Source organism: Capra hircus, chromosome 8 (assembly GCF_001704415.2).
Source record: "Capra hircus breed San Clemente chromosome 8, ASM170441v1, whole genome shotgun sequence".
Classification (NCBI taxonomy): domain Eukaryota; kingdom Metazoa; phylum Chordata; class Mammalia; order Artiodactyla; family Bovidae; genus Capra; species Capra hircus.
In genome coordinates this window covers 34861214-34876918 of record NC_030815.1, presented here as the reverse complement: position 1 = coordinate 34876918, position 15705 = coordinate 34861214, and positions in this window count along the sequence as shown.

Genomic DNA, 15705 nt, shown 5'->3' with positions numbered 1-15705 from the left:
TAATGTGGAGCAACAGCAGCACTGCCCTTATGCTGGGTTTCCCATCATTATTCAGAATGTAGTATTAGCACCTTGCAAGGAGGCAGGATAGAGGGATCAGGTCCCTCATTATTTCCGAGAGCAGGACTTGAGCACCAGTTAGTTTGAAGATTTCAATGTTCCATTACCATCAGTCAATAACTAGCATTTATAGATCTGACACCCCACTGGATCATCAACTAATTACATTAATAATCAGATCTCATTGTCCCTTGTCTTCTTAATTATAACCACAGAGAGTTTTGTCCATGAAGGTCACTTGTTTTATGGTACTGCACAGACATATCATCATTAATACTTCAGTTAAAATATTTCTATGAAGCTGAAAGGCTAGCTCCTTGTGAATTTTAATCTGTGCTTTTTGAGAAAGTAGAAATCAAGTTCCTAAGTTACAGCTTTGTCAGAAATTCTGTGTCTTTGGGCAAGTCATTTAAACTGTCTGACCTCATTTTCTGAATTGTAGAATGAAATAATTAGAATTTCAAATCTTAAGATTCACTTAGTCTTGAGTAGTTGTTCTACCCCTAAACTTTCTTTGGGGAAGAAGAGTGGAGTTTCATACAACACCCAGAAGCCAGAATCTTCTAATTAACCTGTCTTTACTTCTTTACTTACACAGCCTTTTGTTTTGTAATAGGCATATTATCCCAAGAATGAATTCTATTTGTGTCCTTCTTCCACTAATGTCCTAAAAGAGCTTTTCACCACCTAAGACAATATATAAACTCAGTTTTGGCACTTTATGAAAAAATAGTTGCTTTCTTGCTTATCTCCCACAATTCACTTATGTCACCCTTCTGCTCCTGAAAAAATAAAAATAAAAACACTTGCTGTTCCCTGAATATGCTATTTTCTTTCACTTCTGTGTCTTTCATATTTGTTTCTTGTTTTCTGAATAATATTTTCCCATTTTCTCTTCTGGCTAAGTTCCTACTCAGGCTGACCCCTTCATAGCTCATCTCATACCATGGCCCTTCCATCCTTTCCTTGAATTTATTTACATGACCCTAAAATGTGTATATCTTATATGCCTTGCATTTCTGTATCATAACCCTGAACTCCCAATTTTTGCTTTAAAGGTGAGTCTCTTCCAAATACGTCTCAGTTTCTAAACAGGAGGGACTTTGCTGTTCGAATTCTCTTATTTAGCACCTAGCACAATGTTTGGCACATAATAGACACTAAGAACACATTTACTGAATAAATGGATTAAAAATTAACCATGTTTCATATAATAATTTATTATTACTTGCTCTTTTTTATATATAAAAAGTACCCCAAACAGTCTAATCCTTTTATTTTATAATAACGAATATGCTAGTTTAGTAACTAATCAGCCATTACATGTTAGAATAGAGATGGTGACTTTCACTGGACTTTCCCTTATATTTAAAATTTTTTTTTCAAAAAATTAAGTTGAAAACAAAAAAGAAAGATCGATGTAGTTTGGTTAAGCACCATTATCCTCTTTCCAACAGCTGTTCACTTCCACTTCATAGCACATCAGACAGCAGACGTTAGCCGTTAACTAGATAATAGCCAGCTAATTTTACACACACATTTTCCAAATAGTCAGCATATACTTCCTCACATCTTCTTGGTTGAAAGGCATAAATTCAGAGAACCAATTGCCTAGTCATCCTATAAAAATACTTTTTAATTTAAGCATCCATGTGAGGATATTCTGGATACCACTGAAAAGTAGTTTTATAAATGTGTACCTTGTCATATATAAATTCACATCTTAAAAGAGATAGGATATCATGTCTAACCTGTATTATGTATGTTAAGAATACTGGAACTTACAGGAAGAAAACTAGAGACAGTCATCTCTGGGTTTCAGATTTTAACTATAAAATGAGATGACAAAAATTTTTTTTAAATTAAGTTTAGAATTCCTATTTGAGCAAAGAAAAAAAGCCATGAGTATCTGTTTCCAATTTCACCTAACATATTTCCAAAACACACATAAATAAACATGTATGTGTCCAATCACGCAGATAAAGGAATAGTTGTCAAAAATTAAATATACCTCTTAAATATGTAATTTTAGAAACATCAGTATTTTACACTGATTTCAAAGAAAGATCTTACTGTTCTTTATAAAGTATATTATAATAAGTGAAGAGCAAAAATTGCAAGTGTCTACAAAGAGAATTAGAGTACCATTCGGTTCCTTTCAGTGTTCAGTCATGTCCGAGTCTTTGTGACCCCATGGACTGCAGCACACCAGGCCTCCCTGTCCATCACCAACTCCTAGAGTTTACCCAAACTCATGTCCATTGAGTTGGTTATGCCATCCAACCATCTCATTCTCTGTCGTCCCTTCTTCTCCCCCTTTCAATCTTTCCCAGCATCAGGGTCTTTGCAAATGAGTGAGCTCTTAGCATCAGGTGGCCAAAGTATTGGAGTTTCAGCTTCAACATCAGTCCTTCTGATGAACACTCAGGACTGATCTCCTTTAGGATGGACTGGTTGGATCTCCTCACAGTTCAAGTGACTCTTAAGAGTTTTCTCCAACACCACAGTTCAAAAGCATCAATTCTTCAGTGCTCAGCTTTCTTTATAGTCCAATCCTCACATCCATACATGACTACTAGAAAAACCATAGTCTTGACTAGACGGACCTTTGCTGACAAAGTACTGTCTCTGCTTTCTAATATGCTGTCTAAGCTGGTCATAACTTTCCTTCCAAGAAGCAAGTGTCTTTTAATTTCATGGCTGCAATCATCATCTGCAGTGATTTTGGAGCTCAAAAAAATAAAGTCTGTCACAGTTTCTATTGTTTCCCCCTCTATTTGCAATGAATTGATGGGTCTGGATGCCATGATCTTAGGTTTCTGAATGTTGAGCTTTAAGTCAACATTTTCCACTCTCCTTTTTCACTTTCATCAAGAGGCTCTTTTAGTTCTTCTTCACTTTCTGCCATAAGAGTGGTGTCATCTGCATATCTGAGGTTACTGATATTTCTTCCGGCAATCTTGATTCCAGCATGCGCTTCATCCAGCCCAGCATTTCTCATGACGTACTCTGCATAGAAGTTAAATAAGTGGGGTGACAATATACAACCTTGACGTACTCCTTTTCCTATTTGGAACCAGTCTGTTGTTCCATGTCCAGTTCTAACTGTTGCTTCCTGACCTGCATACAGGTTTCTCAAGAGGCAGGTCAGGTGGTCTAGTATTCAAATCTCTTTCAGAATTTTCCAGTTTTTTGCGATCCATTCAGTCAAAGGCGTTGGCTTAGTCAATAAAGCAGAAATAGATGTTTTTCTGGAACTCTCTTGCTTTTTCTATGATCCAGAGGATGTTGGCAATTTGATCTCTGGTTCCTCTGCCTTTTCTAAGACCAGCTTGAACATCTGGAAGTTCACGGTTCACATCTTGTGGAAGCCTGGCTTGGAGAATTTTGAGTATTACTTTACTAGTGTGTGATATGAATGCAATTGTGCAGTAGTGTGAGCATTCTTTGGCATTGTCTTTCTTAGGGATAACACACTTTTCAACAGAATCAGCCCAAAGTGGTTTGTCTGTGAACCATTGTATAAAATACTCTCTGAATATAAGAAGTGAGAAAGCCTGGATACAGAGGATACTCCAAGGATAGGGATAAGGTCTAACTGATTCTCTAATTAATACCAATGGTGAGACCAGAGAAAGAAATCTAAAAGGGATCACTCTAAACAATTATACATAGTTGCCTAATTGAAGTGTTACCTGTGAGATCTTTTGAAGAGCTACATGGAGATATGTAACATGTCAAGTAACAGAACAAGTGTATCTCACCAAATACTGCCTAAAACCAAGTAGATTCTCAACAAATATTAGTTTCCTTTCCCCAAACTGGGCTAAAATCTTTGATATTGGAGTTTATCCTTAATGAGCTTTCAGAATTTCTCAAAAGGCCCTTTCTCTCTGTCCAGGAGGCTTTTGCATCCTTCCTTTTCCTAAAAATAGTACTTCTGCTATTATCTACTTGCTAATTTTTATTTTTTGCAAAATCTCAATTTAGCTAATCTTTCTCCAGAAATAAATGTTGGGGTGTGAGTGTATATATACATATATATGTGTATGAATGTGTGCAGATGAACATGGTATCTCCTCAGTAAACACATGCTAAAATCGTAAGATATATTCTCTATTGCCATATAGATAGATATAGATAAACCATTACAATGTATTTTGATACCATTTTATTAAGGTTATTATTGAAAAGCAGATAAAATTAAGATGTTTCTGAAATCCCTAACTCCTTCAGACCCACTGAATTAAGGAACACATTTGCCTCACCAAAAACAAAGACCTTTCAAAATTGAAGTAAGTTACTAATTTATTAATTGAGGGAAATTCAATGCATCTTTTCAAAAACTCATTTGACAGAACATGATACCTAGGCTGAGAAGTTATGAAATTTATCTAGCCTTACACAGGTAATTTTGGCAGACCTAAAATTGGACCCTTAACCCTGACCTTTCTGTGTTGTACATGCTGTTTTGTTGGAAGAACTTCTACAATGAGCTTAAGTAGCTGTGAGTTATTCTCATGGAAAACAAAATGAGGACAGTCAACAAAGGTTGACTCAGTAATTTTACCTGCCTAACTGTACTAGTCTATCAATCCCTCAAACCTGTTATAAAGCCCCATTGTTAATTCTCAATTTGAGGTCCAAATACTCTATTTGAATACTCAGGAAATCTTCAAAATGAAAGGAAATTTTATTATTTTGTGGTTGTTATACCTTTCCATAGTATTTTTCTAGTTTAATGTTATTCTTCAGTAATACAAGTACCTGTTAACTGATTTATTTGGTTTAAGATATAAGTAGACAAGCCCCAAATATAAACTAATGTAATTTAAATACATGAAGGTAAATAACCAAATTACTGTGGAATCTGCTATTCTCTCTTTATGTTTAACCATTTTATCTAAATGCTTCCCAGATTACCAGGGATGGTTTCTATTTTTTTAAATTTAAAAAAATGTATATCAAAAGCTTTCTCCCATGCAATGTTAAGTATTAGTTATTTTAAAAGTACAGTTGCTTTAGATCCTGTGTCTGTATTATATTCTCAAATGATATTTTCTTGCTCATTATTGGAGATATGCATTTCATATATCTTCAGTCAGTGCATTGTACAGTGCAATGAGAAAAATTAATTTTCAATTTCTCTCTTGCATGAAATATCTGAGCTAATAATTTGACCCAGAAGTAGAATCTTTTTTTTTTCTTTTCATTAGACTTCCCCTTCAAGAAAAGCTTTGTTAGCCTAGTGAGTCATGACAAGTAATCCCTTACATGCTAGGGTACACTGTTATTCCTGATGAACTAACAAATTAAAATGTAATGTGAAATGATGACACTGAGAATACTGAGAAATAGCCATTGATATAGGAAGGAATCCATGATTAAACCAAGATATATATTTTAATTATAATTGTATCAAATTGATAACAGAATAAAATACAATTTGAAAGAAGCCAAAGACACCATAATGAGCATAAGAAAAATATCTCATAGCTTTTGCTGTTTCCCATCCCTCCTGCTGTGGGGCCTCCTGTTACCCTCCACCTCTCCAAAGTCTTGTTTCAATGTATCTTGTCAAGAATTATGAAGAAATAAAATGGTTTTCATCACCTCATTTCAAATTAAGGTAATTATTGGTCTGGAGTTTTGATTTTTTTCCCGTTTCCCCCTGCCCCCGCTTAAACTTGGTTTGCTTAAGAATAAAATGAACCACAGCACTTATCAGCTCAGTGCATGCACAAGGGATACTGAAGGCAACTGACTGAGAGTAAAGTCAGAAGTTAGCTGCAAATCCATTAGTGAATTTAAATAGTGTGTGTATTGGCGGGGGTGCTGCCTGAGTTTTTTCATGAGTCTGTGATAAAGCTGAATAATTGCAGAAGTCACAAAATAAGGCAATGTAATTTGCATTAATATGTCATCAGATTGATTCACAGAAAGCTTAAAGAGAACAAAGTTTTCCTGTAAGATGACCAAAGCCATATTTGTTTATGTATCTAAAAGTAAAATTTCTTATGTTTTGACATAGGTTACATTTAGTACCTGTACAGAGCAAGAAGCTGACATATCTGGAAAAAATTTTTATCATCTCTGAAGCCTTTACATATCATATAAATATCTAGAATGTGTAGAATATATTGAAGAAATTTATGAAGTATATACTGGGGAATATTATAGTTCAGTCGCTCAGTTGTGCCCAACTCTTTGAGACCCCATGAATCGCAGCACGCCAGGCCTCCCTGTCCATCACCAACTCCCAGAGTTCACTCAGACTCACGTTCATCGAGTCAGTGATGCCATCCAGCCATCTCATTCTTTGTTGTCCCCTTTTCCTCCTATCCCAATCCCTCCCAGCATCAGAGTCTTTTCCAATGAGTCAACTCTTCCCATGAGGTGGCCAAAGTTGTGGAGTTTCAACTTTAGCATCATTCCTTCCAAAGAACATCCAAGGCTGATCTCCTTTAGAATGGACTGGTTGGATTTCCTTGCAGTCCAAGGGACTCTCAGGAGTCTTCTCCAATATCACAGTTCAAAAGCATCAATTCTTTGGCACTCAGCTTTCTTCGAAGTCCAGCTCTCACATCCATACATGACCACTGGAAAAACCATAGCCTTGACTAGACGGATCTTGTTGGCAAAGTAATGTCTCTGCTTTTGAATATGCTATCTAGGTTGGTCATAACTTTCCTTCCAAGGAGTAAGTGTCTTTTACTTTCATGGCTGCAATCACCATCTGCAGTGATTTTGGAACCCCCAAACATAAAGTCTGACACTGTTTCCACTGTTCCCCCATCTATTTCCCATGAAGTGATGGGACCAGATGCCATGATCTTTGTTTTCTGAATGTTGAGCTTTAAGCCAGCATTTTCACTCTCCTCTTTCACTTTCATCAAGAGGTTATTTAGTGACATAATATTCAATTAAATTTGCATGCTTTTTATGATGTATTTGATGCTAATAAACTTCCAACCATGGTATCTACATATATTTAAGGAAAAATGTATCTTTATGACCTAATCTTACCTTCTAGAGTTACAAGTCACTGTACTGTTTGCTTTGTTCCTGTTTATTTATTTCAAAGCTATGGTAAACTTCAATAAGGGAACTCTCAGGTCAGATATTTTGTCACCATTAAATCATCACAGCACTTACTTGAAGAATTTTTAATTAACAGATTAATGATATAATAAAGACCATATTGACTCATTCAAAGCAATTACAAAGCATTGGTTCTTTAACTGATGCTGTGCTAGCTTAAAACTTGAAGAAAATTGCAATGTCAATACATATTTGCTGATATATAGTATTAGTGTAAATATGTTCTTGTTCAGTCACCAAGTCGTGTCCAGCTCTGCGACCCTGTGAACTGCAGCATATCAGACTTCATGAGCTTGAGCAAACTCAGGGAGATAGTGAAGGATTATATCCTGACTTGGCTCAAACTCATGTCCATGAGTCAATGATGCCAATCAACCATCTCATCATCTGGCATCCTCTTCTTCTCTTGCCCTCAATCTTCACAGCATAAGAGTTTTTTCAAATGAGCTAGCTCTTTCCATCAGGTGGCCAAAGCATCAGAGCTTCAGCTTTAGCATCAGTCCTTTCAATGAGTATTCACAGTTGATTTCCTTTAGGATTGACTGGTTTGATCTCCTTGTTGTCCAAGGGATTCTCAAGAGTCTTCTCCACCACTGCACTTTGAATGCATCAATTCTTCAGTGCTTAGCTTTCTTTATGGTCCAACTCTCATATCCGCACATGACTACTGGAAAAACCACAGCTTTGACTAGATGGACCTTTATCGGCAAAGTGAGGTCTCTGCTTTTTAATATACTGTCTAGATTTGTCAGAGCCCTTACACCATCCACAGTGATTTTGGAGCTCAAGAAAGTGAAATCCAACACTATTTCCAATTTTCCCCCATCTATTTGCCATAAAGTGATGGGACATGATATCATGATCTTCGTTTTTTTGAATGTTGAGCTTTAGGCTAGCTTTTCATGCTCCACTTTCACCCTCATCAAGAGGGTCTTTAGTTCCTCTTTCTTTTCTGCCATTAAAATGGTATCATCTGCATATCTGAGATTATTGATATTTCTCCCATCAACCTTGATTCCAAGTTGTGAGTCATCCAGTCCAGCATTTTGTATGATGTACTCTGCATATAAGTTAAAAATAAGCAGGGTGACAATATACAGCCTTGACATACTCCTTTCCCAATTTTAAACCAGTCTATTTTTCCATATCCAGTTCCAACTGTTGCTTCTTGTCCTGCATACAGGTTTCTCAGGAAGCAGTTAAGATGGTCTGGTATTTCCATCTCTTTAAGAATATTCCACAGCTTTTTGTGATCCACACAGTCAAAGACTTTAGTGTGTGTGTGTGTGTATACACACATGCCCATGATATTATGGACAGGGTTTGGTATGCAGAGGGTTTGAGTGACTGCAATGCACCGTCACAACAAAACTTAGCTAAAAACATATGTTGAAAAAGAACTTAGCTAAAGTCTTTGGAAGGGAAGCTAGTCCTAAATAATTAATAGGAACAAAAATAAAAACAATATATTTTTGTCATTTCTTAATATTAATAGCAATCAATAAGAGACATAAGGCCTATTATATAATAATAAGTAGGAAAAATAATTGAAATACAAAATTACCATCATGTAAACATCACAATAACTCTTACTGTAGGCAAAATTTACCAATGAATGCTAAAATAATTGTATGAAGCAGGATATTTTCATAGCCTTAAAGTATCTCTCCCAGCATATATTTTAGTTCAAAGGGAAGAATAGTATATATAAAGTAGAAAGACCTGGCACACGTTACCTTAATTGAGAACATCCTAAGAGAGATTAAATATACCATATACTTCCTTATATGATGCACTGAGAAGGATACAGTGCTACTCCTCTGGCATTGCCAAAAGTACTTCTCCTTGATCTAACCATGAACAGTATCACACAAACTCAAAGCAAAAGATGTTCTAATACAAAGAAATTGACCAGTATTCAAGAACTGCAAGGTCATGAGAGTCAAAGGAAAATTTAGCAACTCTCATAGATTAGCAGAAACTAAGAAAACAACAACTGAATATTTATAATCTGGATCTTATTTTGGATTCTAAAACAGAAAGGAATGACACTTGTGGGAAAAACTGATGAAATTCTAATAAGAACTTTAGATAAATTAATACTGTTGTTTCAGTGTTAACTGTACAATTATACAAAGAAATTATTATGATATATCAAGTATTAACATTATGGGAGTCTGGATGATGGATATATGTGTAACTATTTTTGGAACTTTTTGTTGAGCTAAAATGTTTTCAAAAACTTGTATAGCTATTACAACAGAGATTTAGGCAGATAATTACATAAATCAAGCCAACACATATCAACATTTTCTTTGTAGCTACCAAATTATTCCAATGTCACCATTTCACTGAATTTTATAATTATTCACTTTTCTAGTTCATTTTTCCTCCAAAGAAATGGATGAGGATATATGATATAATCATATCTCATAATCAATGACATGAACCAAACCAATTGCTTATGTCTGTGCTTTTTATTTTCATAACTATATTTGCCTATTTCAAAATATTACCTTATTTATATTATTTCTATAAACAAGTATTTACCAACCGCTACTACATGCCATATACTGAAGATGTGTGATGATTACACTACATCTATCTAGATTAATAAGATCTTAAAAAAACAGTTAATGTAATTTGCATCTTATATGTCTACTCTAAACCCTTATGATATAACTGAAAATTATTTGGGAGATCATTGGTAAACATTTGCATTTATTTAATGGTTATACTCTTGGTAGAAAAATACATTGTATCATTGAGGAAAGATTGAGAACCTGAAGAGTTTTATCATTATTATTTTGGAAAATAATGGTATAAAGTCATACAGGCAGAAAGGAGGAAATAAATAACAAAGTAATGAAAATTTTGTAATGTGATCTTTCCACTTCTGGAAGAAAATGTGAAAATGAGGATAGAATGTCAGAAGCACAGTGGAAAACTCCCAGCTGGGATTAGCAATAAGAAGTGTATTTACAATCTCTTCGAGGTGAGCCGTTCTAGATTCTCACTTTAATACTGATTTTATTATCTCTGTGTTTTTATTCACAAATGCTACATTTTCCTCCATAGTTTACTGAAAAAACTTATACTATCTATTATTTCCTAAAAGCACAAACAGTACAGTGTAATGTAAACACTGTCAGTAGAAAATGAGTAGGTGGTAAAGAGTACCGTATTTCACCAAACATAAATGTTTGTTAGCGGCCAGTTGAAAGTTCATATTTGTTTATGAGATTTGGAATTGGAACACTGATAAAAAATAGAATACTTTATGCAGTACACAAATTGAAAGTGGTATGTTGTGACTTTCCCATGCTGTGGGTAAGTAACTGAAGATGATGACAAATAAGCATTCGTAAGTAAATGTAAACATATACAATCATTTCCATAACATTCAAATCTTTCATTGTCCAAAATTAATTTATTTGTTAAATTTAATTTTCTCTGTTATTTTTTTGGTCAGTTTTCTTTACAATCTATGGCCTAAGTACATAAATTTGTGAAAGAGAGAGTTAAATTAGATTCCAGGAAAAAAAATTAAGGAGACTGGAAAGGTAACAGGTATAAGGGATTTGAGACACCTAACATAACAGATAAGGAAAAAAAAAAAAGGATAGAAGAATTGCATCACTAAAGGCCAATGACTTGGGAAAGATCCCAGGGATCTTCACAACCCAGGGATCGAACCCAGGTCTCCTGCACTACAGGCAGACGCTTTACCGTCTGAACCCCCAGGAATCCAGGCAAAATTAAGAGTAGGAAGACTCAAATCTGCCCAACATATGTAACTTGTAGATTATAATTATCACAAAAACTTAACATCAAGTACAAATAAATTGTGACACTTTAGTTTTTCTAAAGCTGTTTCCCCTTTTTTCTGGTTATGCATATCTTGATATGTGGAAGAAGAGTACCTGGAAATAGTCTACTCTAAAAAGTGACGTCATAAATAATAAGACTCCAAAACAGCTCTTTCCTTAAAGGGCAGTAACATTTTATTCTAACTCCACAGATCAAAATAACATATTAGTCTGCTACAAGAACAAAGACATTTAGCTAAAGGAAGAAAGATAATAAGCAAAGAGCAACCAGCTACTAAATAGGCTCCATGCTTGCAACATTTTAATATTTGGCCACATTTGATCAAATTTTAAAGATGTATTATTCTCTCCACCTAAGGTTGATAGATAAGGAGTAAACTGTAGGCAGGGGGGAACACTTACATCTTTCATATTCTTCATCTGGAGTGAAAATTATATCTCAGATGGAAACAACTAGAAGCAACCAACACTTAAGTCATGGATTTACTCAAAAGTCTTCAATGTTTTTCTAATGCTTTCAGAATTGATTTGAATTCCCTTACTGAATTTGCTATACTCCATTACCTAGGACAACACCTAGCGCATTGTTGCTGTTGTTGTGTTTTTCAGTTGCTCAGTTGTGTCTGATTCTTTGCAACCCCATGGCCTGCAGCACGCCAGTCTTCCCTGTCCTTCACTATCTCCAAGAGTTTGCTCAGACTCCTGTCCATTGAGTCAGGGATGCCATTCAATCATCTCATGCTCTGCCATCCCCTTCTGCCTTTGTCTTCAATCTGTCCCAGCATCAGGGTCTTTTCCAATGAGTTGGCTATTTGCATCAGGTGGCTGAAGTATTGGAGCTTCATCTTAGCATCAGTCCTCCCAGGATTGATTTCCTTTAGGATTGAATGGTTGGATCTCCTTGCTGTCCAAGGGACTCTCAAGAGTTTTCTCCAGTATCACACTTCGAAAGCATCAGTTCTTTGGCACTTAGTCTTCTGTATGGTCCAACTCTCACATGTATACATGAGTACTAGAAAAACCACAGCTTTGACTAGATGGAACTTTGTTGGCAAAGTGATGTCTCTGCTTTTTAATATGCAGTCTAGGTTTGTCACTGAGCACATAATAGGTGTCTGATAAATATTGATGGGGGGAGTGTGCTGGCTGGCTGTTTTCTATAACATCCTTGCCTTTATACATATTTAGAATTTACTGTAGGCTACTTTGTATCATTATTTTTTATGGTTCTGTTTATTTCTTTGTTAAAAGGAATTGCTAATTAGAACATGTCAGGGAACAAGCCTCTATCTGTGGTGGAAAAATCTAGGTAAGACTCAAACTAGAATGACTAGCCTATATTTAAGACTTTTTTTTTTTTTTTCCTTATAGCCACTCAGTGAGTTTCTCAGTACAAAAGTATCTGAGCATGGAGGTTGCACTGGATGTCATTCAAGGTGTAGTTCATAGGGTGTAAAAAGATCCAAATAATTCTTTGCTTCAAAACATTTCATCCTGAATTGTTATCTTTGCCCACAAGGCCATGATCTTCCACTGAGGGGGGAAAAATCAGCATCTTACCTTGGAATTTTTTCCCAAGAGAAATATGAATCAAAGTTAATGTGAACTAATCATCCTGACTACTGAAATCACTTTTTTAGTATAAATAGCCTGGAAAAGCTTTGATTCTATTTTTGTCTTCAAACATGGAGCCTAAGCACTTAAGTAAATAGTTTGTTTATATTTCTAGGATAACTAAAAGAATCCAAATAATTTCTCAACTTCAAAGGATCAAAGATTGTTTTTGCAGTGTGAAACTTCTTTCTGATTCTTTCCCAAATTTCCTCTATTCCTAATGCAGAGGCAGGGACATCTGGCTCAGCATCCTGACTGCTTTTCATTAGCTCTCCATCCTGAGGTTTACCTTAACTGGATCTCAAGTCACTCAACTGTAAAAAGTGACCATTTTTATAAATACTTTTTTAATGAAGAGGAAAAAAGGTAAAATACTTTATAAAATATAATCAAAATTATCATCACCATCATCATTTAATTTTTAATTTGTTTTCCTGTCCCTAGGACCTACAGCCCTGACAACACCACCTGTATGCTGATTGAGCAGTTGTTTTGCTCTGTTGTTCATGTTTCCTTTTCTCTCAAAAATCGAAAAACCTGAGGCTCTGCTGCCCACTGCAGGATGAATAAGAAGAAGTCATCTCCCTTCTGCCTACATTCTCAGGTGGACTTATTGTTAAGTGCTTTGTTTTTTACTCTGCGATTCATTACTTGAAGAATCTAGCTTATTATTTTCGTACTATGAACTCAATACTAACTTACTATGTATAAGGATAAGTTTGAGTAACTATTGTTCTCATTATACAAAACTAAGAAAAATAACAGAAATTCAAACAGCATATCATAACAAACATTTTTTGTTGTTAGTTATAATGACTATATAGACATTTCTACAAAATGTTGGGCATTCCGATCCAGTTCCTGATTCTTCTATTTTCCTGATATAATTAGTTGATGGATCTATTCAAAACTTGCAATGCATTTCAGTGATTGCCTAGGAAATGAGCCAACTATTATAGTAGGCAATAAATCAACTTTGAATAAGTAAACTGATCTACAAAAATATATTAATACATGTGAAAAACCCAATCTAGTCTCATAATATACAAAATAACCAGTTCATTTTGGAAAGGCTCTAGCGTGTTTTGGAAGAAGAGTGAGGATTCAGTATATATCACAAATTCATAAAATGAACAGGAAAATATAATAGGTAATATTCTGAGTTTTATTTTTAATAGCTCATTATGGAATATATCACGGAACTTTCCTCAAAATTTCTAGTATAGTAAAATTGTATTACATATTTTTCAGGGACTATAGAAAATATGTTTTCTTATTATGCTGCATATTTCTATAAATATGTGAACTTTTACCTGACGTTAAAAGACATTTTTTTCATAGCTAAACAAAAATCCTAAGTTAATTTTGTTAGTTATAATGGGATTATACCTTTAAAAATAAAAGAGTGTATTGGAGTTCTTTGCAAACTGTTTATATATTTGGTCTATAAAAGATCTATACAATCATAAAATCACAGGTGTATTTTTAAAAGCTGAAATGGACTTTAAAGATGATAAATTTAAGGAGTTTGGTTTGAACCTGTTCAATTACGATAATGACCTTTAATTCTTCCCTAATGGCCTAGATGGAATTAATTGGTTATTTCAATGCCAAGGGCTCATCTTGTTTGGAATTTTAGAGAGTATCTTCTTTCCCATAATGGGTTCTATCAAGCTTATTTAAAATATTCTGAAAGCGTATTTTTAAGAGCTGTGACATTCTCCTTTTACTATCTCTCTTTCATCTTTCTTCATTATTTGCAGTAAGAAGAACCCATTTTTGTTCCTTTGTAATTCTGCTTTGGTCAAGCTATCATTTAGATCTTACTAACAGTCTTTTCTTAATTATGTTTCCTATGCAGAGAAAATTTTGTGACTGGAAAGTGGATACTATTTACAAAAATCTTGAAACTGTTTCTGCTTAATGGATGGTACAAAGTACCAAATTTCTAAACAGCTGCCATGCTGCCATCTTCTGGTTATTCTGTAACAATTTTTTAAAGCTTATAAATTTTATTATAAAAATACCTCGATGTAGTTTGAAATATTAGAAAAATAAATTTATATTAAACACAACAATTTGAAAGACTACAGTCACTATATCTAGAGTCCAATTGCCCTGAAATCCTAAAGGTAATGCATTATATGTTTAAGTGTGCTTCCCAGGTGGCAAAGGAGAGATGTGGGTTCAATCCCTGGGTTGGGAAGATCCCCTGGAATAGGAAATGGCAACTCCAGTATTCTTGCCTGGAAAATCCTATAGACAGAGGAGGCTGGCGGGTCGCAAAGATTCAAACATGACTGAGCAAGCATACACACACACATATTTAAGTATAATAACTGAATGGATCCATGATAGAAAAGTGTTTTATACTATGATTATTTACCTTGGACATTAATGAGAAGGTTTCATGACATCTTCTTTTTCTAATCAGACTGCTTTTTATATCATTTCACTCACACTCTTTAAATGTGGTTTAACTGAGCATGAAACTTTCCAAAATCTACAGTTCCTCTTATTATTAATAAGTGAGGCTATTTAATGGCATTGTCAGTAGCACTGAGCATTTTATTCCAATTTAATGCCTAGTTTTTGCTTTAAAACTTTTCTAGTATCTCTAGCAGTACAGGCCAAAAGCCCAGAAAATGGCCAGAGAAAACAGGGTTTAACATCTTTAAGAGGTTTTGTGTTTTAAGAGACCATTAAAACCTATAGAACTTTCTTTTTGTTTATGTTTATTCTGATGACTTTTCCTTTTTGTGTGTGTGTGTGAAAATACCTATTTACTAGTATTATCATTTTGCTGCTGCTGCTGCTAAGTCGCTTCAGTTGTGTCCTACTCTGAGCAACCCCATAGACAGCAGCCCACCAGGCTCCCCCATCCCTGGGATTCTCCAGGCAAGAACACTGGAGTGGGTTGCCATTTCCTTCTCCAATGCATGAACGTGAAAAGTGAAAGTGAAGTCGCTCAGTCGTGTCTGACCCTTAGCGACCTCATAGACTGCAGCCTATCAGGCTCCTCCGTCCATAGGATTTTCCAGGCAAGAGTACTGGAGTGGGTTGCCATTTAGTAGCTTTTAAAACAATGATTTTATATAAG